This window comes from Etheostoma spectabile, chromosome 14, assembly GCF_008692095.1.
Source record: "Etheostoma spectabile isolate EspeVRDwgs_2016 chromosome 14, UIUC_Espe_1.0, whole genome shotgun sequence".
Classification (NCBI taxonomy): Eukaryota; Metazoa; Chordata; class Actinopteri; order Perciformes; family Percidae; genus Etheostoma; species Etheostoma spectabile.
The window spans coordinates 21661472-21683807 of NC_045746.1; the positions used below are offsets into that span (position 1 = coordinate 21661472).

At 40.5% G+C, this 22336-nt stretch overlaps 1 protein-coding gene and 1 long non-coding RNA gene across 4 annotated transcripts in view; one reads left to right on the top strand and one right to left on the bottom strand.

The window, feature by feature from the left end:
• Positions 1-22336, bottom strand: part of khdrbs3 (KH domain containing, RNA binding, signal transduction associated 3) — a 136430-nt gene that overhangs the window by 97270 nt on the left and 16824 nt on the right. The gene's annotated exons all lie outside the window — the stretch shown is intronic.
• The window catches only part of LOC116701554 (uncharacterized), a 16621-nt gene continuing 14722 nt past the window's right edge, over positions 20438-22336 (top strand). The window contains exon 1 of the long non-coding RNA XR_004334941.1: positions 20438-20449. This is a non-coding gene — a long non-coding RNA (uncharacterized LOC116701554). The remainder of the gene's footprint in view (positions 20450-22336) is intronic.

Consider the following 22336-nt stretch of genomic DNA (forward strand, 5'->3'; position numbering starts at 1 on the left):
GTCCCCGGGCTGGGGCTGTTATGATAGTGGATGGCTGCTAGCTGGCTGGGGGCTGACTAACCGTGGGCCAAAAATCGTGATACGAACCACATGCTGGGTTTGGTGTATAGTTGCAGCCCTACTGCACATGATGCTAGTTACTAGAGGTGATCCGAGTATCCGGCTGAAACGAGTATCCGGTACGGATAAAGCACTTTTGCCGAGTACAAGTATTACCCGAGTAATATGAGTCAATATCCGTGCTCGGATTGAATACAACTCCTCAACTGGCCGCGCAGCGTTCTGTGATAATCACAGCACCCCCCAGCCTACAAACCCGCTCGGCTCTATCACACACACACAGAACATGGAGAAATGCACTCGCTCTCTCTCTCGCGCTCGCTCCCGCTCCGTCAGGCAGGCAGTCAATTCGGTCAGCGAATCTGTTGCGTTAACGTTTAGGGTTTCTTCAGCTTCAGGTTTGTTTTTAACTTCGGTTTGTAGTCCTTACATAGTAACCAGTAGATTTCTGGTGAAAGTGGGGTTTGTAGTCCTTACATAGTAACCAGTAGATTTCTGGTGAACGTGGGTTTCAGACATGCTGCTTGGTTTAAATGCAACTCCCGTTACGTCTCTGCCATCGGAGATTTTTTTTTTTTTACTGTCAGCTGCCCCCCCGCCCCCTCTCTCTCTGTGTCTCTCTCTTACTCACTCACTCTCACACACACACACACACACACACACACACACATATACCTTGTGTGGAAATAAAAGAAATAAAAAAAATAAAAAAGAACCAAAAACAAAAGAAATCACACTGATCATAAAAAATAAAAAGTTAAAAAAAGAAAGTTATACTGAGTATGAAAACTCTTGTTCATTACATTTTACTTCATAATTGCAACCGCATGTGTTGTTTTCATTGTTGCAAAACGTTCTGTATATAGTTTGTTTGTTACCATGACAACACCATTGATCTGAAGCTCGATGCTGTCATGTAATAGTTTTCCAATCAGCTAATATAACAATTTCTGATCAACTCATATCAATTGCATGCTTAAATAACATACCGGTTAATGCCCCGCACATTTCAAGAGAACCCGACCCACTTCCGGCTTAAATCTGACCACTTCCGGTTTAGGGCCCGCCCAGTCCGAGTACGGATCCGGATACAGATAATTATGTGGTAAAACAGATACAGATACGATATACAGATAGCTGTACTCGCTCATCCCTACTAGTTACCACACACTTGCCAGCAGGTAACATAGGTAGCTAGTAGCTGGCTTAAACACAGTTACCTGATGACAGCTAAAGGTTAACAGTGGCTGTATTCCCGGAAAGGATCCCAACAACGGGACATACAACAGTCTGCAGCTAAGACACAGAGGAGCCTAGTGCACTTTAAGACACCATGGCCGCTGTCCTTGTCGGAGTGGTAGGACAAAACAAATGGACAATGGAAGCTCTACCTCCCTAGCTACAGCCCCCTGTATACCGGTTTTTGTACGATTATTTATAATTCTCAAAGGTTATTTAGATTCGACAAAGGAACATTAATCCATAAAAAAGGTCCATTCCATAGAGCAAATGGTAAAATATTGAAAAATCACTTCCTGTCATTGCCTTCACTGTAGCAGCAGAAATAGCTTCTTTCTGTTAGCTTTAGCTGGCTTACACACACTCTAAGATGGATGCAGAACAACATACTGGCATGGTACGGTGCCAAATATGTTATATGTTGCATGCTCAATCAGAAAGCAAAAAGTTGTTTGAATTCATTGTCACCTGCCGGAAAATCAATTGTGATTTAATATTTGAGGTATCCAATAGCCAACAGGCAGTAATTACTTGCTATTCAAATTTTAAAAAAGTTCAATAAGGCAGAGTCATGCTTAGGAGAAGTGGTTGAAGAGAGCCTTATCAGAAGCTCCTGTTACAGTGTAAGTTTATAACATGCTGTCACTGTATATCGCAGCTTCTCTCTCTCTGACTGTATTACAAAAACCATGAGACTGATCAGTGTTACTATTTTGATGAGACTAATGGCGTTCTTCCGTTAGATGGTACCTGCTCGACTCGGCTCGACCACGGTGCCCCATCCTCCTTTTTCCATTGCAGATTTAATACCACCTCATGCATGAGGTGAGCATGGCTGGTCGTCATGGGGATGCCGCAGGAAACTGCTGTCACCTAACGCGACACACACAGAACGTCAAAGGTGTTTTTGGTTTTGATTCTCGGCATGGGGCTGTTTGCCAGAAGACACAATGGTGTCAAAAGAAGCTGGAGGCAGCAAAAAAAACCAAACACAATTGGCTAAACTATTTAAAAATGGCGTGTTTGTTCAGGACACCCCCCCCCGTCTGTCTCTAGCAATGATGACGCAGTGATTCGTGACGATTCTCTCCGACCAACCAGCAGTCTGCAGGTTTTCACGTCACCTTTTGGTATCGCCTCAGCTCGCTTGGAACCTCGACAAAGGTGGTACTAATAAAAGTACCTGTTGGCAGGTACCAGGGACTTTTTATCATAATGGAAAACCAAAAAAGGCGAGTAGAGTCGAGGCGAGTCGAGCAGGTACCATGTAATGGTAAAACGCCATAAGTCCACAGCTACCCCAGTGGCTTTGTGAGACTGTAATTAGGCACAGTGTTGCTTTGAGCAAAATGTTAGTGTGAGACTGGCAACATGCTCACACAGACTATGCTTACAGTACATGCTGATATTCCAGTGTGGACCAAAGTGGTGAGCCAACCAACCAACCAACAGACATTGTCATCCCTAGAGCTAGACTGCTAGCATTGCTAAATACCGGAGTAGAATCATCAATGAATAGTAATTATAACAACTCCTTGACATTAAGGTTTTTATTATAATAATTTCATCAATCAGAAAATGTTCTACTGTAAAAACTATGAATAATTATCCTAGAAAGTAGCCAAGTCAGATCATCACTACAGTCAAGATGTAGGATGTCAATGGATGTGTAGTGGGAAAATCAAACTTTTAATCAAATCCACTTCAGAATGTCAGCAGTAGGCAGACTCGTTCATTTATTTTCACTTCTTCATAAATAAGTTTGCACTCACGGAACTAGAGAAGAGACGTCACCTCTGCTGGTGGCAAACTGTCTTGTACAGCCAAGTCTTTAATTTAATCCAAACATTTCCCCAAGCTTGTCTCCGACACGAATCCACATTGAAAATGTTTGACTTGTTGTTCTACTTTCCAACTTTTTCTCCAATGTTACATTACGTTACATTTACTTACTTTTACTTTTGTTAAAAACATCTATCTAGAAAAGGGCACCTAGCTCAAAAACATTGAAACAGCAGATCGCAAAATTGTAACAATAATAATAATATATTATAATAATATAATATATATACAACTTGAGCAAATTCAAACACACTCAAAATTATTTTAGATAACGTTGGCTCCAACAGGACGGATGTAAACAAGTTTTTTAATAATATGTGAAGGAATCTGAAGTGACTTCACTCACCTCATTTCTTTACTTTCAATTAAAAATGACATAAAATCGTCCATGTTCTTTGTCATGGCAAGAAATTGCAGATCCCTTTATCCTTCGGGGCTTTTTCAAAAGAATGTGTCAGAAATTGCTGACACTTGGTCCCAGTGACACTGGCGATCACCACCACTGTTAACTGTTCCTCAGCGCACCTTGCAACATTAACACAAGAGTCCCGTTATACTGGAGACAAAAACCTCCTTTATGAAATGGCTTGTGAAGAGTTCATAATTCCTCCAAACAAAATAGTACTAAGCTAATGTACGTCACTTTGACCTATTCGTGTGCAAAACAGCTGAGTGTAAAATGTGAACAAAAGTAAAACAAGACATCCAAAAGAAAAAGTCTTGATTAAGCAGGAAACAGACATTTTGAAGCAGAGCCAGATGCCTCTAAAAAGATCCCAGTCTTACTGCTCAGGGAGCGGACCATGACGAGTTTTACAGTTATGAGGGAGGTCTTAATGAGTCTCAGAGGGCTCTGAAGAGGGAAGAGTGACTTCATACCGCCTAACAGAGTTGCTTAGGCGTACTGCACGGATGATATGCGTCCTATGAGGGGAGAAATCCCTTCTATCCCTCCTTAGCTCTTATTTCATTTATTTTACTTCCTACTACACTTTGCACTTACATGACCCATCTATCATCATGTGACTATTTCAAAGCCACTAAGGCTGACTTCTGGTTGTTTCTAATATTTTATGTTGATCTGGGAAAAAGGGCTGGGCTGGTATTTTATCATTTATGTGATCTGAGACTAGATATTGCATTGTATTTTGGACATCGTAATATAGCTTAAGTGATCTTTTTCTGATTTTAAAGGCTGCCTTAAAGTAAATGTATGTATTTTTCTGAACTAACACAACTGTTCTAGCGGTTCTGTTTTGCCTTTACTCACTAGTCATTATCTCCATGTTATTGATGATTATTTGTCTAAAAATCTTTGTGGAGATATTTTGTTAAAGCACCAATTGTCAAGCATACAATTTTGTTGCAATATTGATATCGAGGGATTTGGTTAAGAATATTGTGATATCTGATTTCTCCCTATCACCCAGCCCCGCTGGAACGCTGAAGCTTATTTTCCTGTTGCACTGGATTTAGTCCAGATGAAAGCATTGGCCTAAAATGTAAAACAGCATAACTGGTGTGTGGAAGTTGTCATGATCTACAGGGCAAATCTCAGGCTTTATAATATACTGTAGATGCTCACTGAAAGAAAGTATTTTGACCATGAACTCGACGCCACAGCGGAGGTGAACCAACAGCTCTATATTGGGTTTGTTGAACAGACTCCATTTCTTTTCCCTGTTGTCCTGTGACAGGCTGTCTCTACTGAGACTGCAACCAGACTGTTAGCAGAGGACCAGGAACAAGAGAGCATTAAACGTTTTGATGCATAGGTCTATCTTCTTCTTTTTCTTGCCATAAATTGATAGATAAGTATTTATTTATTTTTATTTAGCTTAATTATTTAAGCACATAGAAAAGGACAGCAAAATAGATGTGTTTTTTTCTATTTGAAATGACCCTCCGTGTCATTCTCATATGAATCATCCGATTCATGGCCAGTGTATATGCAGGATTTCTCTAATGAGTTGAGGAACTAATTAAATAGTTATGTGATACTTTCCACATTTCTTATGCCGTACTTCCATTACATGGCTGTCAAGAGTTTAATTATAAAAGGAGATTAAAATGATTTTACACTGATCAAATATTAATACAGCTCGTGCGATCATTTCTCTTGGCCCTCATATTTCATCATAATAAGTTGAGTTGTATAGGATATTTTTTCTCGCTGTGTCATTTGTCCGGAGGAGACTCGACCTCAATGAAAAAAACAGCTGCAAATGACTCAAGATGAAGCTTCTGTCTGGAGTTTTAAATCATGTAAGTACAGTAACGTGTGTGTTTGCCCACCTCTCAACCGGTAGCCATAGAAATTGTTTCCGTTACAGGATGGAGAAAATTAGATGCCTCAGACACAGTTTGGACAACAGTGAAAAGTACTTCAGCGCCTACTCAGTGTCCCATGGCGGCATATAGAGTTACAGTTAGTGATATCCTTGAATGGACTAGAAATTGATACACACTGCTATCTTATTTCCAGGCACGCACACTGAAATCATTGTTCACTTTTACTTTTCTGTGCAGCTTTCACTTTGAAACTGAGGCTGTTAAGAATGGAACACGGGTGCTAAATTTGGCAGAAAGAGCCGGGGTGGTGGGCTATCACCGGGACAGGAAACCAAAGAGATTATATCCAATGGGGGATTTACCTTGTGGTAGCCAATTCTGAAACATTTTTCCATGAATCCTTAATTCCAGAGTGGAATTACATTCACTGATATATACATATGTCTTTATTTACAGACTCAAGGTCCACATAAAAAGTACACTCAACACATTACAAAAGGGGTACAGACCAAACACAAACTTAAATACATATAGACAAACTGACTCCCAAAAATATCACAAAAGACACACACATACATACCATAGCTTCAGTAGCCAAATTCTCTGCCGAGTTTGCATCCAAATGGTGAGGGCCAGTTAGGGTAGAGAAAAAGCTAGGACCTTTAAACTACCATATTACTACCATGTTACACACTACCATGTAAATGTGGTAGACCTGAAACCTTTCTATGGCCCCGATAAAACGCTGGCTGAGGGGGGATGAAATGTAGCAGCTATTTTAGTTTATGTATGGGGAACATGCATGAGTGTAGCTTAAGTAATTGACCTTTAGTTTGTTTTACTTGTAAACGTATCATCTTTGCGCCCATGAGTGTGCTGGTCTTACAGTGAGGTGTGCTCAGGTGCATTCTGGGCATGCTGGTTTTACAGTGAGGTGTGTTCAGGTGCATTCTGGGCATGCTGGTATTACAGGGAGGTGTGTTCAGGTGAATTCTTGGCGTATAGCTATTTTGAGGCAGTGGGAAGTGATCGTGCCATTGACCAACAAAAACCTGGTTTTAAAGTCAATAACGCAGCATTTCATTACTATTTTAAGAGCTCATTAGTACAGTGGGCCTAGGCTCATGCACAGCGTGCACACTATACTTGTTACACACACATACACACACACACACACACACACACACACACACACACACACACACACACACACACACACACACAGAGAAGCGCAGTAGCACACACACAAGATACAAAAACAAATATTACAATGCAAATCCTACATCATAATAGCAATACGCCAAAGTACAAACATGCCAGGCTTTTAAAGTGAATGGGAGATGACACTTGCATGGACCCTTTTTTCCGCCGTCAAACAAGCAAATGTGGATTCGGACACGCCCTGAACGCACCTTTGCCAGGCGCTTCACTCTGTGCACTTAGATTGTTAAAATAGGGCCCCACGTATTAAGCTTACATATTTTTTAGCATTCTATGGGAAGGATAACTTGAACAATATTTTTTATTTTTTAATAGTCACCACTTTCTACTGTTATTAGAAAAAAGCATAACTGTTACTCACAGTAGATCAATAATTTGACATTTTCGTAAAAAACCAGTTAGGGTAAGATAATCTTGCTCTGTTAAATGGTAAAAGAAAAAAATCTGCATGTACCAAAGTCAATAATTAACATGTCACGTCCTGCTGGTTGCTTGGTAATCCACAGTGATGGGAGAACTGCCCTATTAAACCACAAATTGTCAGCATGTGTAAGAATCAAACAAACAACTAACATGTTAATTGGTGTGATTATGAGGCGCAAAAAATGAAACCGAGGGAAAGAAGCTAGCTGGTCCCCTGGTTCCAGTTGTTATTCTAAACTAAGATAGTCCTCAAATGGCTTTAGTTTCATATTTAGCAGAAAAAGACACAAGAGTGCTATTAATATTCTTATCCAACTCTCATCCTTAAAGAAAATAAAGCGTAATTCCCCAAAAGTCAGATTACTTCTTTAAAAGTTAAGGCTGGCAATATTTTAAACCAAACCTTAACACTGTCCTGGTTCCATAAAATCTACATTAATCCACCACTGAAAATTGTCCCCAGCAAATGCACTAATTATTATTATTGCTAAAAAGTACAGTGCCCAGCTGTTTTTAAGGAATGTACGTAGCCTTGTCTAAACCTTAAACTACATTTATTGGTTTTAGATCTTCAGTAGAAACAAATGGGCTAAGGGAACGGATACTGCAAACTATCATTTGGTAAATTACTTCCAAGGAAATATTTGTATGGTTTCTCTATTTGCTGCTGCTAGGGGTCGGCTCGGCTGCAGATGATCAGGTAAGATAAAATATCAACTCTAGGGAAGATTTCAGTGTGCAGTGTTGCTACATGGCAAGTCTAGAGAGGCAGAGAATGACAAAAAGAGAGTTGTTGATGGAGTGGGGGGGGGAGAGAGGAGAAGGGAAGACGAGGTGGAGGGGTGGTTAGCAGTAGGCAGCTGGGGCTGGCTGTGCTGAACGGGCAGCAGCCAGGCTGATGGATTACACCGGCTCTCTCCTGGGTAAACGGACACCGCCACCCCTCCCCTTTTAACAATGTCTCAGCCTGTATCGTCATTGAAATGTCTCCAAAGATGGAGGTGAACATGCAGCTGAGCCACTTAATCTGAGAGGCTACGTTTCTACCGCAAGCACTAGATTTCGACCCCCCCCAAGAAAGATCTCTTCTAAACAAATCTGATATAACTTTCGACTTGTCTACTAGTACCAGTATTATCTGTGAGCCGAGAGCAATGCTGAAAAACAAGACAATCCTCATCTCATCGATTCAGTCAAGACTAATTGCCGGGAAAGAAGCCCATATTGTTTTCATATATATTTCCTATCTTATTGTCATTTGCACTGCAGCAAGGAGCGGAGCGACTGCTCTGCCGTGGCTTGGCGTGTGGTTTTACAGGTTATGACACCAGGGATCATCATCACTCTCCTAGTAGAAACAAGGCCTTTAAGGGCCCGCTGATAGCAACACAAGGCGCTTCTATCAGGTCCGTGCTAAAAGGTCACGCTGCTTAAGAGTGTACTCGGGCTAAATAAATAATGAGGAATGAGAATGTGCGAGAGAGCAAAGCAGAGCAAATTACCCCCCCCCCCTCCCCCAAACACACACATGTACTTTCCAGTTTTCTTCTCATAGTGTCTATGTCGAGGGGCTGTCCTCATGTTTCCCAGCTACAAACTGAGTCCCCAGTAAAGCCCTTGACATTTTCTAACTACTTCATGAGGCTTATGGAGCAAGGACATCCCTCAGCCCTCTGTCTGAAGGTGTTTGCTGTGCTGAATGGCAGAGTAACAAATTAGCAGTAACATTCATCATCATTCACAGGAGCTGTGATCCCTTTTAAACAGTAACATTTGTTTAGGAAATATCTGAAGCCACATTTAAAATATAACATAATTAGTTATTTCCTTCGCTTCCCCAAAAGTGTCTCGGAGCAAAAAAGCAGCCAAATTATAGATAAAACTAATATGGTTGTAAATAATTGGAACGATAATTGGTACTTAATACGTAATTTTCATGAACAACACTCAAATGTCTACTCAAGTCAACTTGCTCAAATACAGACCACTGATAGGTAAAAGAGAATAATCACCAGCACCACTTCATCCTGCACATTTTTAAAAAGACACGCTGACATCAATAGTGACTGCAATTATTTGTATTCACTAGCTTCAGATTCAAAATAAAAATATAAAAAGGCAGCCCACACAACCATGCCACACACTTACACTTTGCAGATGAAAGGAATTAGCAAGTGTCGCGCTGCAGATGACGTCACAGCAGTGTCACACGGCGTCGCTATGGCGATCAGTTGAGAATCCCGCCTACACTGAGGGTGTATTATCCACAGTGGGAAACAAAAAGAGAAAAGGAAAATCTCTGTCTCTTTAGCTGCTAAATGCCCCACTATGTTCATCAGCTAGTGTCTAAGTGACTGCTGTTTGGTGCTGAGCGGGTAGTATACCGTGGGGTAAACACAGCAGCCCTCGTGGACGAAAACGACGCTCGGAGGGCAGCGAGATTGAATGAGACGAGTAAAATTGCAGCCGGATAGCAAAACAAGGAGCTGAAACTCAACATAGAGCTGAGGAGAGCTGCAGATTCTGGTGATAATTCTCTGGATGTTCTTCACCAAGAGCAACTCCTTTCACATTGTAATTTTACATTGTTATAAAAATGTTGATTATACCCGCTTAAACGATTAATCAAGTATCAAATCATTTTTTTAGTGAACTACATCAATCAGCTAATACTGTTAGCGATATGTCCTGTTATAGAAAGATCACTTGCTTTGAGTCACGGTGTTCTTTGCTTCCATGTCATGTCTCTGCCTACAACATCCAAAGCCTCCTCCATTTTCACTTGTACTCGCCATATTGTTGGAGGGAACACATTTTGACATACATTTCAAAGCAAAACAAGTCTCTTACTGTGTTGGAATGACCCAGTGGATGGCGTTATTGATTCCTTAATCTACTTTGAAAATAACCCTTGCTACCTTGACAGCACAGTCTCCAGTCGGTCACCATATCTGATCAACCTTTTGTACGTGGCCAAGCTTTTAAAAGCATGAACAGAGGCTCCCTATATTCTGCTCCTATTCTCTGTGATTAAATCAATTGTGAGTGCTTAAAACCTCACTTCAGGCCCATGGCTGTAGGAGCGATAGCGTTGGCCTGCTGAATCCGTGTTCGCTGAGTCACCCTGGCGTGCACTGCCAAGCACTTACTAGATCCCCGGGAAGCAAATCAAACCTGGGATTTTATGAAAGGGGATACAGCAGAGAACCGCGATGGGGAACCGGCTTGGTGACAAGATGAAGGGGAAGAAAATGAGAAAAAGCGATAAAAAGAATAAGCGCCTTTGTGCGGCTCATTGTGCTTGGCCAAAACCCGAAGCGGAGTCCTGCAGCCACGTATACCTCTATGGTCTGGTAGCCTGAGGTCACAGGTTGCTCGCGGGCTAGAAGTCACAAGGAAGTCTGTAATTAATCATCCTACTTGGGTCTTAACAGGGAGATTTGTTCACCATCTTTATTAAAGATATTGAATTACGGAAAGATTTTTTTTTTTCATTTGTGCAGTGGATTTTTCTTCCCTTCTTTATCCGACCCCATAGGAGGCAATATGTGTGATCAAATAGCAAGCGAACTGATGGCAAATAATGACTCAGTGTTAGCGAACTGGCCTGTGGGCAGAGATTAAGGAAATGAAAAAGAGTTCACAGAGTTATTCATGCCGCTCTCCCAGTCTCATTATCGACCGCACACCAGAGGGGATGACACTTTGGCTCTCAGCACCTGCGTCCTCACAGCCGCACTAACTCCAAACAATGTCACGATGGAAGAAATTAAAGCTGCAACTGAACGGGGCGGGGGAGTAGCGGCGGGAGGGGTAGCTTGGTAGAACTCTTTCACCCTTCTTGACTGACAGCTTGAATGTTGAGTGGAAAACCCACAGTGGATGTGAGTGGATGTACCTTACAAACTTGCGTTTGCAATTGTTTTCATGATGACACACAACTAAGCAGGTAGTCTCAGCGGATGGAGATGCATTAAGGAAAAGATAATTACAGCACTTTCACATGGGGCTCTCTGAGAAAATTAGGAGTAAATTATTAGCAAGGCACTGAAGCGTACTTCTCTCTTTTGGTTTTCACACTGCACAAAACAATGAATGTATGGCTCTTGACTGCATGTTCTTTTCTTTTCACCGTCTCACTGTTGGCAAACAGACACATTGAAATGTATCTCTAACTTGAGTGGGTGGTTAGCTTTGTATAGGCCACCAAGGTTTAAGATTGAGCTGCTGCACCAACTCCCCCACACCTCCAAAAGCTTTCTCCCTTAGCATTTGCAGCTTGAAAATGCACATAAATACTCCAGGTGTAGCCGGTATTATGGGGCAGCATTCATTCTGCAGATTGGAGTTTTTGTTCTAAAAACATTTCTCAGGGGCAGAGCAGCTCTGGAGGCAGATGGCTGGTTAGCTCCTAATGTGCAGAGCAAAGAAAAAACAATGCTTTCAGGGAGTTATATGAGCTGCAAACCTAAATGGCGGTGAAAGAACTTTTGTCAGAATGTAAAAAGAAAAAAACAATGAGTTTGTTTTTTTTAAGTTTATAGATGGAATGAAAAGACACTGGTTTACGTAATGCAGCCACTTCTTTTTTCAGCGTGCATGTAAGACAGAGATGTATACTTCACCATGTCATTCATAAAGAAAATACGCACAAAGTCAGCCTTATGTTTTCCCAACCTTTACCTTCTTATTAGTATGAGCAGGAACACACTTCTCATTCAGAGAGGTTTGCATGAGTGTTTTCTTGTATACTTTTCAGGATTTTAACAACGGCAACAAAAACAAACTGCGCCAACCTGCACCACGAAACATACCGTACATTGTTCCAGTATTCCAGCCAATAACCAACAAGAAGGAGATGGGAGTGGGGGTTGGGGGGGGTTAGAGCACGTAAGCACGGGCTGGAGGGGGAGGGGACGGGATGAGGAGGAGGGAGGACCGAGCTAGTCTCAGTTTTGTTTAAAAATACTTTGAACGTCAACAAGAAGTAACGTCCACCAGCATTGCTTAGAGCACCTTTAAGCTGCACTAATCAATATATTTTAACATTAGATGAAATCAATAGATGACATGATTACACAGAAGAAAAAAAAAGGGTCACTCGGGCTTACCAACCCACAGAGCATTGTCGCAGACTCTGCAGGGTTTCTCTTCCACTGAGTGTTCTAGCTTCTTTTAGCTCATTGCCTTGTTACACACAACCATTGGAAAATCCATCATTGGAAAGGACAGGCACTTTCAAAATATAAAAAATACACGGCAGGTGATTGGATGAACCATCTGTCTATCCACGTCAATCACGGGCTAATTTTAACCAATCATACCTACGAACCATATGCCATTACATTCAGCAACAGCGGAGCCAGCTGCTAGCTTTTGCCAAAACGTTTAACTGCATTTCATGGCCTCGTTCATTTGCTCAAACTGACTCAAACTGAGCAAAATCTATCCGCTAACTAAGGCCGAGATGCAGTTGAAAGTTCGGGAATAATACATTAAATGGATTTTGTCAACAAAAACAGCACTGTCAAAACTAAGCAGCTGCTTAGTAATTCTTGAAAATCTGTGTTTCCCATTTTGTCAACAGGCACGTGTATTACTGTCCAGATCTGTGCGATTTCTACGACTCGTACTGCTTCTGCAGTAGAGCTCTCCAGTAGACAAGTGCTGGTGTGGATTTGTGTAGAAACTTACTCAGCTACAACTATGTCACTGCATTTCTTTTGTTGCCAAGATACTGTAGCTCGTGGCTCATTTGGACTTGGAGCTTAAGTAGCTAACTTTGACATCTTTTTTTCAGCTAGCAGCAAGAATGTTCGGCTTAAAACAGGATGTGGACCATCCCATTGAAGTAAATAAAACAGTCAAGGTGTTCAAGAATGTCATTTTTCTCCAAGGCATAAGCGATGTACTGACGTTCTGAGGAAATTCACATGCAGATATCTGGTGACCATAACTTCTCCCTCCCTCACTGTTATGAAATATGTTGTTCTAATAAATCAATAATAGTGGTCTGTGCTTGGGCTTCCCAATTTATATTGTTTTTGTAGTCATCGCAACATCAACTGGTGCAATAAAAACATTTTATCCAGATTACTGAAAGCAGCAGAATACTGAAAGCATCAGAAATTCAGGACTGAGTACACTTTAATATCTGTTCACTTATTGCACGTAGTGTTGTTATTGTGATATTCAACAATGTTAATTGCATATTTTTCCTCATATTGTGCAGACCTAGTCTGTTCATCAGCATCTGGGTCAATCCTGCCAACAGAAATGCAGCAGAATGTGCCGGCCTGCACAGACCTCCATCTCCCATGGTTGCAGCCGCAGCCCGGTTGTCAGGAAGATGGAGATATGCGTGGCTTCATTTAGTGCTGTGGGGATGCTGTGGAGAAAAGGGGCAGGTAGAGCTAATGGACTACTCTAGGACACAGTGGGGCTGTCGACTCAGCAACGCCGCCGGCTGTCTCTGCAGGACGCGCCATTTTTATGACAATTTCTCCGAGGCTACAGCAAGCATACGGGAGGGCCCAGGAGACACCACCTCCGTGGCCAGATTGTGCACGATTTACTGTCAACAACATCCATTTTCAGGGAATTTTAGATTATTTTAGAACCAGCCTGTGTTAACATAAATCATGACGGCTGCTCTTTTCTACACTACAAAAAAAAAAAAAAAACATTTAGTCCAGGATTAAAATATACTCACTGCTTAAAAGGTTTTTCTGATTCATGTCATAGAAGCTATATAGCAATTTGTTTTATTTCAAAATATTGGAAAAAGAAGAGGTCATTTTCGGACTCGATCCTAACCAAAGTAAAGTGTTAAGATTGGAGTTCTTGCAGTGTGAGAGTGCACATACGCAGTTTGAGCAGGTGTTTGTCAGTCTCACTTGCATATATGCATTATATTGCATGCTTGTCTATGTAATCACACATTGCTGCCGCTAACCGAGAACTGGATCTATCATGAGCTGTCAGTCTAGCAGAGCAATAAGAGAGATACAGCAGCTGCGCTGATTGACAGAGAGGAAATTGAAGTGTCACATGAAACATGTTAACCATATTTTGCTACGTGTTGTCACCCAGTGGCACGTCGTTTCACTCAAGCAACCAGAGCAGGGAAACCAACACCAGGAGGAAGAATTCAAGGGGAGGAAAAGCTGAAATAAAAGGGATTGGTTCCAAATTGTTGAGGATCTTAACTGCTGGGCAAGACATTGCTGTATTAGGCCTGCACTCCAGCTGTGGGTAGATTTTCTGGCAGTAATCGTTGAAAGCATTGTCACCGTCAGACCCACAACCAAACAAAAATGTTCCACGTAGGCTTAAACAACTCAAATATCTATTTTTGCACATGATGTCCATAGGAGGGCAAGCATGCAACGAGATACATAACTTTTTTTGTAGGCACATGTATTTCAACATAAACAGGTCTTTTAAAAGATATACATACTTACACATTACAAAATAAAGTAATTAAAAGTAAACCATGTAAATTAATATAAAGACTGCAGACCTCTCTCCCTCTGCACCCTCCCTCTGGTTGGTGCCAGACTAAGAACTGAGCCCCCTAGCAAGAAAGCTAAACAAATAGCTAGCCAATCGGCCACTAAATTAGCAAATTGTGTAGCATTTAAGAATTTAATGTTAGTTCTGTGCCGTTTTGCTGTGTCAGCACCTTTAGGCTGTGAAAATGAAAAAAAAGAACTGTGAAAGGGAAGGCATAATCTTCAGGATGCCAGTCCACAGTACAACACATTGAAGATGTGTCCTCATGTCATCTGAAAGAGAGAATCCGTTCTCACACCACGGCAGAGCCATGTGTAACGTCTCAGTGCATCACCACCCACTGCATACCATTAGCATGGCAGCTCTGAGTTAAAAAATATAGGAGCCAGCTGTCCACTGCTGTCGTCATGTTCCCCCAGTTGGTGTCCAAGTTAGTGCTTAAAGCCGATTGGAATAAATTGCACCTTACAGGGTTAACGGGTTATTTAGATCTGCACAGAAACATCTGGACTGTGGCTGTGCTGTGACAATGGCAGATAATAGAAAGTGTGTTCACATGAGACTTGGCAGTGGAAACAGTCCATTAAATGATCGCTGTGAAAGCCTGGGTGCGAAATACACCTTTGAAGCACATACATGCCAACTGTGGGCAGGTGATAATGGGATGGAATCTCAGCAGCTAAAGGTCAACCATGTGTTATGTGTTGTTAAATGTGCTGCTGGTTGAGAATATCTTCCAATCTTTCTCATTTGAAACTGTGGAAAGTAAGAATGTACAAAAAACACACTGTTGACTCCTAAAAACATGTTGGACTTTTTTTTTTGTACGATCAATTCCATACAACCTTTATATTCTCTAAGAAGTTAAATAAATTATTGTAATGGCAGTAAGACTAAACAAGCATAAAAGCTTGTGGAAGGTTATACGTCTGGGTCAACAAAGAAGTTATTTCTGAGTATCTGCACTGGATTAGACGTCATTAAACATAGTTCTGCAAAAACATAGCATATCCTGTTTATGATTTAAGCATTTCCAAAGGGTATTCATTGTGGTAAAGAGGCTTTGTTGGAATTGTTGTGTTGAAGCTTTTAACGAATAAACAAAATGAACAAAAAAAACTACAACACTGTGCAGTAGTGTAAGACAGCCTATACCAAATGAAATATAAACATCAAAACATGTATTTGACTGCTGGTGCCCTCTCCACCTCTAAGCAGGCTTTAAACTCAGGAAGCACAATGCCAAGTCTCACCACTTCCATTTTTGGCTCTGACTATCTGAGAGCAATTTGGACAGAATTCCACTTTTACACATTTGGACCTGTGACTGCAAAACATTTGAAAAAAAGATGCAGTTTCACATCAAGGGATCCTAAAGTAATAACGGCTTCATTACAATAAAAGTCTGTTGAGTCACTATCTATTGTCAAATGAGTTAACACAAAGGTGAGTGGCCCGCTGATGAAAGCCCTTGCATTTGCAGTGTTACAGGGGGGGGGGGGGGGGGGGGGGGGGGGGGGCAATTACAAAAGCAGATTAATTTAACTTGTACTAGATAGACAATGTATTTAAAAATGTGATGCCTTAATACATCACAGTCTTGTAACAGTCTTGTAATAATTATCAATTGTTGATTTCATAAATTAGTGTCCATCAACTCTTTGAACATTTAGAATATTCAGCAACATTTTGGAAAAATCCAAAGCACTCTCACTGGAAAAATCAAAAAGCCTTCATTGTTATGGTTTAGTCATCTTAAACCTTTAAAAATGACTCGGACGCGTTTCAGCACACAAGCCTTGGCCAGGGAGTCAACAAGATTGCTGTGGATTTTTCCTGAGTTTTGCTATGTACGATTGTCCCATCCAAAGAGCCCCTCGAACAAACTATTTGAGTCCTGATGCGCCCTTCTACAGACATTACTGAAAATATTCACTTTTGAAAAGCTGGAACCAGTGAATTTATGGTATTTTTTTATTCAAAAATACTGTTATAATATATAACATGTATAATAATGTTGCCGTTTTATTTTCTGATTACTGAATGATGAATGACTCAACTATTTTTTATCTCTAAAAAAGACCATGATCACCTTTTTTTATGGACAGCATATCTCGATTGTTCTTTTATTGACAATCATACTCCTTGATATTTGTATTTTTATTAATTATTTTCATGATATTAATATCCTCACAATGTGACCGTTGGTTTCTTTCTTTGTATTTTGTTTCCATTTCAATCTGTGATGGAACACACACTTCCAGTGTATTATATTATTTCCACCTCAATGAAGACTCATACCCCAGACTAATTCTTTTTCTTTTTTTCTATTCCGTAAATGTGTTTGAACGTGATCTAACCAAGAAGAGCTATGTGTACTGTGTTAAATTACAAAAGTTGTTCAATGCCAATGCAGCATGGCTCTTTCCCTACAGAAGACACATGAAATAGCTTGTTAAAGCTTCTACTGTTGCTGCGCCTCGGTAGCTGCAGCGAGACTCCTCTTCCTGCTGCCCTTAGCTCCTACTCCATCCCAGCAGACGCCTTACAGTGCTTTGCTCAAGGAGAGAGAACCTGACATGCACATCTCATTAATTATGTCTCAGTTGAAATATCACTCCAGAGCTCTTAGCCATTTGACTAAGGCAGAGGTAATGAAACCCCATGTAACAAAGCTAAACGAGACAGAGTGGGGATGGAGGGCGTGGGTTCCCAGGTTGGCGGAGAGCTAAATCTGAAGCTTAAGCAGAAGCTGAGGTCTAAATCAATTTGAGGCTAAAGTTTGGGGCTGTAGAACTGAATGGGTTAGGCTCTGTTTTCAAAAAGAAAACACCATGGCTTTGGTTTCCGAAATTCTAAAAGAAAGTCATCACCCCAACATGAGTAGAGCAAGGAAGTCTGGCGCTTGAAATCAGCTCAATAGTCCAAAACAACAAACCAATGATCTGCTGCCCCCAGGCAGACAGCCATATCATATCAACATGTACAGTATTTAAAGCACCAGAAAGTATGCGTTATTAATAAATTGTTCCTAAATGTGAAGCATTGAGAAGGTCACGGTCAATTAGATGGATAAAGTAACATCAATGACATTCATGCTGTCACAAAAGATGAGGATTCCAGCCTCCGGGACGAGGGGACGGATAATGTTGGTAATGACCCGCTGCCGCAGCCACATCTGCAGGAAGTCAATGAGTGATGCCAGGAGAGACAACAATGTTTTTGCCTTTGTGCAAATTGAAGAAACATAACCATAAATTTGCAAGTGGTAGATCAATACAGCCCAGACGTAGCCAAGTCAGGAGAAATGTATCCTAAGGAAACCATTCGATAACTCCGATCAGAGATGGACCGGTAACCTGCTATTAATCTCCCATTTCCAGCCACAGGTCAGCGGTTGTTGTGAACGGGCTCGAGACATTTAGTGACATATTCGGCCATTAAAGCTTGCACTGATGTGTATACCTGACAATCAGATGGATATCCCATTGTATTATTGGTGCAATCATGACCATTCATCAGATGTGGTCCATTAGAGTGGTCACGTTACAAAGGGCGGCAATGCAGCCCTTTCCTTTCCCCAACACGAGTCTTTAATATCAGCAGGCAACGGGCAAATATATTCAGTATTTCATCTCGTATTGCTTACATGACAGATCATTGATCGCATGAGTTGGATTTCCAACGTAGAAAGATCGAGGGCTCTTTTTTTACAGTCTGCAGTTTTTGAATGTATCTATGCAGTCATAGTAACCTAAAGCAATGCATAGTTAGGAACAGAAGAAGTGTTTCTCTTTTCATTTTAATGGCAAGGACAGGCCTTTGACTATGCTTAATAGTAATGTTCCCATTATGCACCGCAGCGTCTCTGGAGACTACCCTTAAATATGGGACTACTCAATCATGACGAGAGGAACCCATGTCGGAATGAAATGGGTCATACGATCCTTTAAATAAATATGATAATGAGGCAGACACTAGCGATTGCCGGGGGTTTATTTGTGTTATGTGGAGAGAACAGTAGGTAGACTGGAACTGAATAATAAAGCTACAGAGGAGAGGCAGGGAGAGTGGAGAGTGGTCCACAGCAGCACAATGGAGTAAAGTTGGGATGTGCATGTGTGAAAGAGCTTGTTGTGCAAATGTTTGCATAAGAAATATCTGATAACGGATATGACAATAATTTACCGCTGGAAAAAAATGGTACCAGGACAGTTACATTTTCCAGTGCTCTTAGAAAGGAAAAAAAAATAATCAAAAAAAATATATATATTTTTTTAATTATATGATGAGGATAATGGTAAATGCTATAAGGTATTTTGACAGCAGCATGGGCGAAGATGAGTAACACAGTCAGTATGTTTGTTTACCTACATGACGTGTGCAAACATCTGCCACCATAAGCTACTGCTCATACCAGTCCAAGTACAGTTGACTATTTTATCTATTTCAAAATGTACGTAGTCTAGCTTTAAAGAGGAAAACATATCTACATCCATGGATAGGGTTTAGGCATAACAAATCAAATTCCACATACTAAAGTGGATGGTGAAGAATGAAATCCGTCAGTAAACATGGGGCTAATACATTCTAAAAATGTACTAAAACTCACCATCGTCCTTCAATTCAAAAACTTGGAATTGGAAGTCTGCCGAGTGGCCCTCGCTTCTAGCTGTAGAAAACTCCAAAAGAGGAGAGGTTATGAGAAAAACAGCAGAGTAAAGAGCCCAGGATTACTTTAACTCTGGAGGAAGAGGCTTTAAATGAGTGCCTTGTGATGAACGGAAGGTGGCTCCTGTAGTTGGGCTCTTCCCCCTTCAGCGGGGGTCACGATTATCCCTCCCTGGCCGCCCTGGATGGCACAGTGGGGGTAATCTACTTCTGACAGGGAGATCTATGTATGACATGTGTATTGCAATTCGTCCTACAGCACTGTAGACTCCCCAGCCTCAAAGGGAGTAAAAGGAACAATAAGTCAAGTGTTTGGAGGGATGTCACTTTACACTAGGGTTAGATACATAAATTAGTGTGCCTCGATATTTGGCTTCTGTTACATATCATTATTGATCTGTGATGTGATCCTGGAAGTTTCTCCCTGACCAGAGTGCAGCAGAACTGATCTACAAAAGCATGTTTGGAAATTTAAAAAATACGTCATATCATACACTAAATTAAAGAAATGTTTTAAAGTTTTTTTATAAAAAAAATACTCTACTATGTTATGATTAACATGTAACTCAACACGGTTTTCCTCTAAAACATAAAATAATAAATAATCTCTAAGTAGCTGGACTCCGTTTTACTCATTGAGAAATTCTGGATCTGACGACCTGCCCATCACCCCGATTGAGATGTATTCAGTGACTACAATCTAACATTAGATTGAGCAGTAAAAGGACCAGGACAGGACAGCAGTCTTACGGAGCTCGGCAGAGTTTTAGCGTCCTGTCCACCAGACCCAGACTCAGAGGAGGACATTGTTTTGCACTAAAATCAGCTTTGTATCAGAATGGTAAGTGTAGAATCTGTTATTTATGTGCAGTACATATATACATTCACACACATACATTCACACACACACACATATATATATATATATATACACACACACACACACATTTAAACTGTATCTATCCATCCATCCATCCACCTATCTATCTATCAATCTTGTGATTACAATAAAAAACAAAACAAAAATTGGCAGCACTAAAATGGCGATTTAAATACAAATTGATTGTTTTGCACACCCCTACCAAATACTGTAGCTAGTTTGGTCACTCACATAACAATCACACTGGCATCAGCAACATGACTTTCAATACTTTATTCTAGGCCAATACATACATTTAAACAAATAGTATTGGCGTTAACAGGCCTCCCGAGATTACTGCTTACACTACTTCAGTTTTGATCATGTAGACTTTTTTTTTTTATTTTTTTTATGGACAGTCAAGTTACTCGGTCAGATGTTGACTTACTATGGTAAAAATAATAGCAAGGATTTATGATACTTAATATTTACAACAGTTTCCAGACTTTCCAGAGGCTGCATCTGTCCTGACATTGGATCTATTCCGGTTCTGGATTCCAGAAATGGCACCAGTCATGCTAGTGCCACCCAAGAAGTTGGACAAGCCAACTAGTGCTCAGGATTTCTTTGCCACAATGGAGTGGCATTGTCCTGTGGTGCTATTTTATGTATTTTGTTATTTATTGTTTTGATTTATATTTATGAGTGTGTACTTTTAACATTTTGGTTGGTAAAATAAATATGTTGTACATTCAAATATTCAGTGTCTGGAATGGATGTATTCTTGAGTCTATAAAGTAACAACAATATAATAAGATAACCTTGTTTGACATGGGTTTGGCTAAAAGAAAGGTTTGGTTTTGTCTAGATTACTAGGTACGTATGCTATGTTGACTGGGTAAATAGAATTGCATTACTAAAAAGAAACAAAAATAAGTAGTGTTATGAAATTATTTTTATAGTATAAATATGTTTCATTGACTAAAACTAGACTAAATGTTGTCAGTTCTCATGAACTAAAACTAGACGAAAAAAGTCTTGGATAATTTGGACTAAAATAAAATGTTCAGACCTTTAGTCGACTGAGACTTGACTAAAAAGAGTATAAATTTGACTAAAACTGATAAAAATTAAAATGACAACTTGACATAAAGACTAGACTAACACTAAAATAAAAACAGGCCGCCTAAAGCAAAACAGGCTGACAGCTACCATGTCGGTGTGTTTTCACTCTCTGTGCTGCGCTCGAGGTTTCAGGATTCTTTTCCGGCTTTTACACTTTAGACAGGAATTGGCTTTCAAGCCTGTGACGTACCTAATCAAGCCCAGGATACCTTTGAATCTCAGATCTTAAGTGCACAGACATCTCCTCCTTCAGTAGAGGAATGTGAAAACACCACTCTAGTGACAAACTTTGCACAGATCCAAGTAAGTATAGTTAAAAGGAAAGACATTTTCGGCGACATAAACATAAGAAAAACACATTTTCAGTGGAGGGGGACTTTAATTATTCGGTTAGAAACCACAAAGGCCTAGATCTTTTTTGTTTTGTGTCTTAAAGTTGATGCTTTTCCACCCTGAAAAGAATAACATTGAACGTGGAATATGTGTAATGTTTTGGCATAAATACAGCCAAATTCAAAGATGAAAAATGACAGAAGATAAAACAATGCAAAATGTTGAGATAATTTTGTATTATTAATTAAGTTCAATCATTTGAAAAGCTAATGGCAGTATGCAAATTAATAAACTAAGTAAGGCGATGACATTCATTTGTTTTCTGCGTAAATGTGTCTGAGCAGATACTCCAGTTAATATAAATCACGCAGCGTGGTCGCCAGTGTTTGTGTTTTCTTTTGTAAATCAATGCACTTTCCCTCATTGATTTTGAATACAATGCTCCTTGTGCATGCAGCGGTTTCATTTATGCTACAAGGTTACAGACTCTTTGCTCATGCATGCTACTAGCTCTGTTATTTTCTCCATCAGCTGTGGAATTGCAGAAATACTGTTAGCCTCTGTGAGACGTCAACCTGCTTCTGTTCTCTCAGACGTTGGACTGTGTGTGCTCTAAAAGGCTCACTAGACCCCGAAAAAACAGCTCTGATTCCCGGCCGGCACTGAAATGCAATCCACTCCTCTGTGTGTCTCCCTGGATCCTGTGTTCTTATCAGCTCCTCCAGGATGAGACACTGTCAATACAACAACCACAAA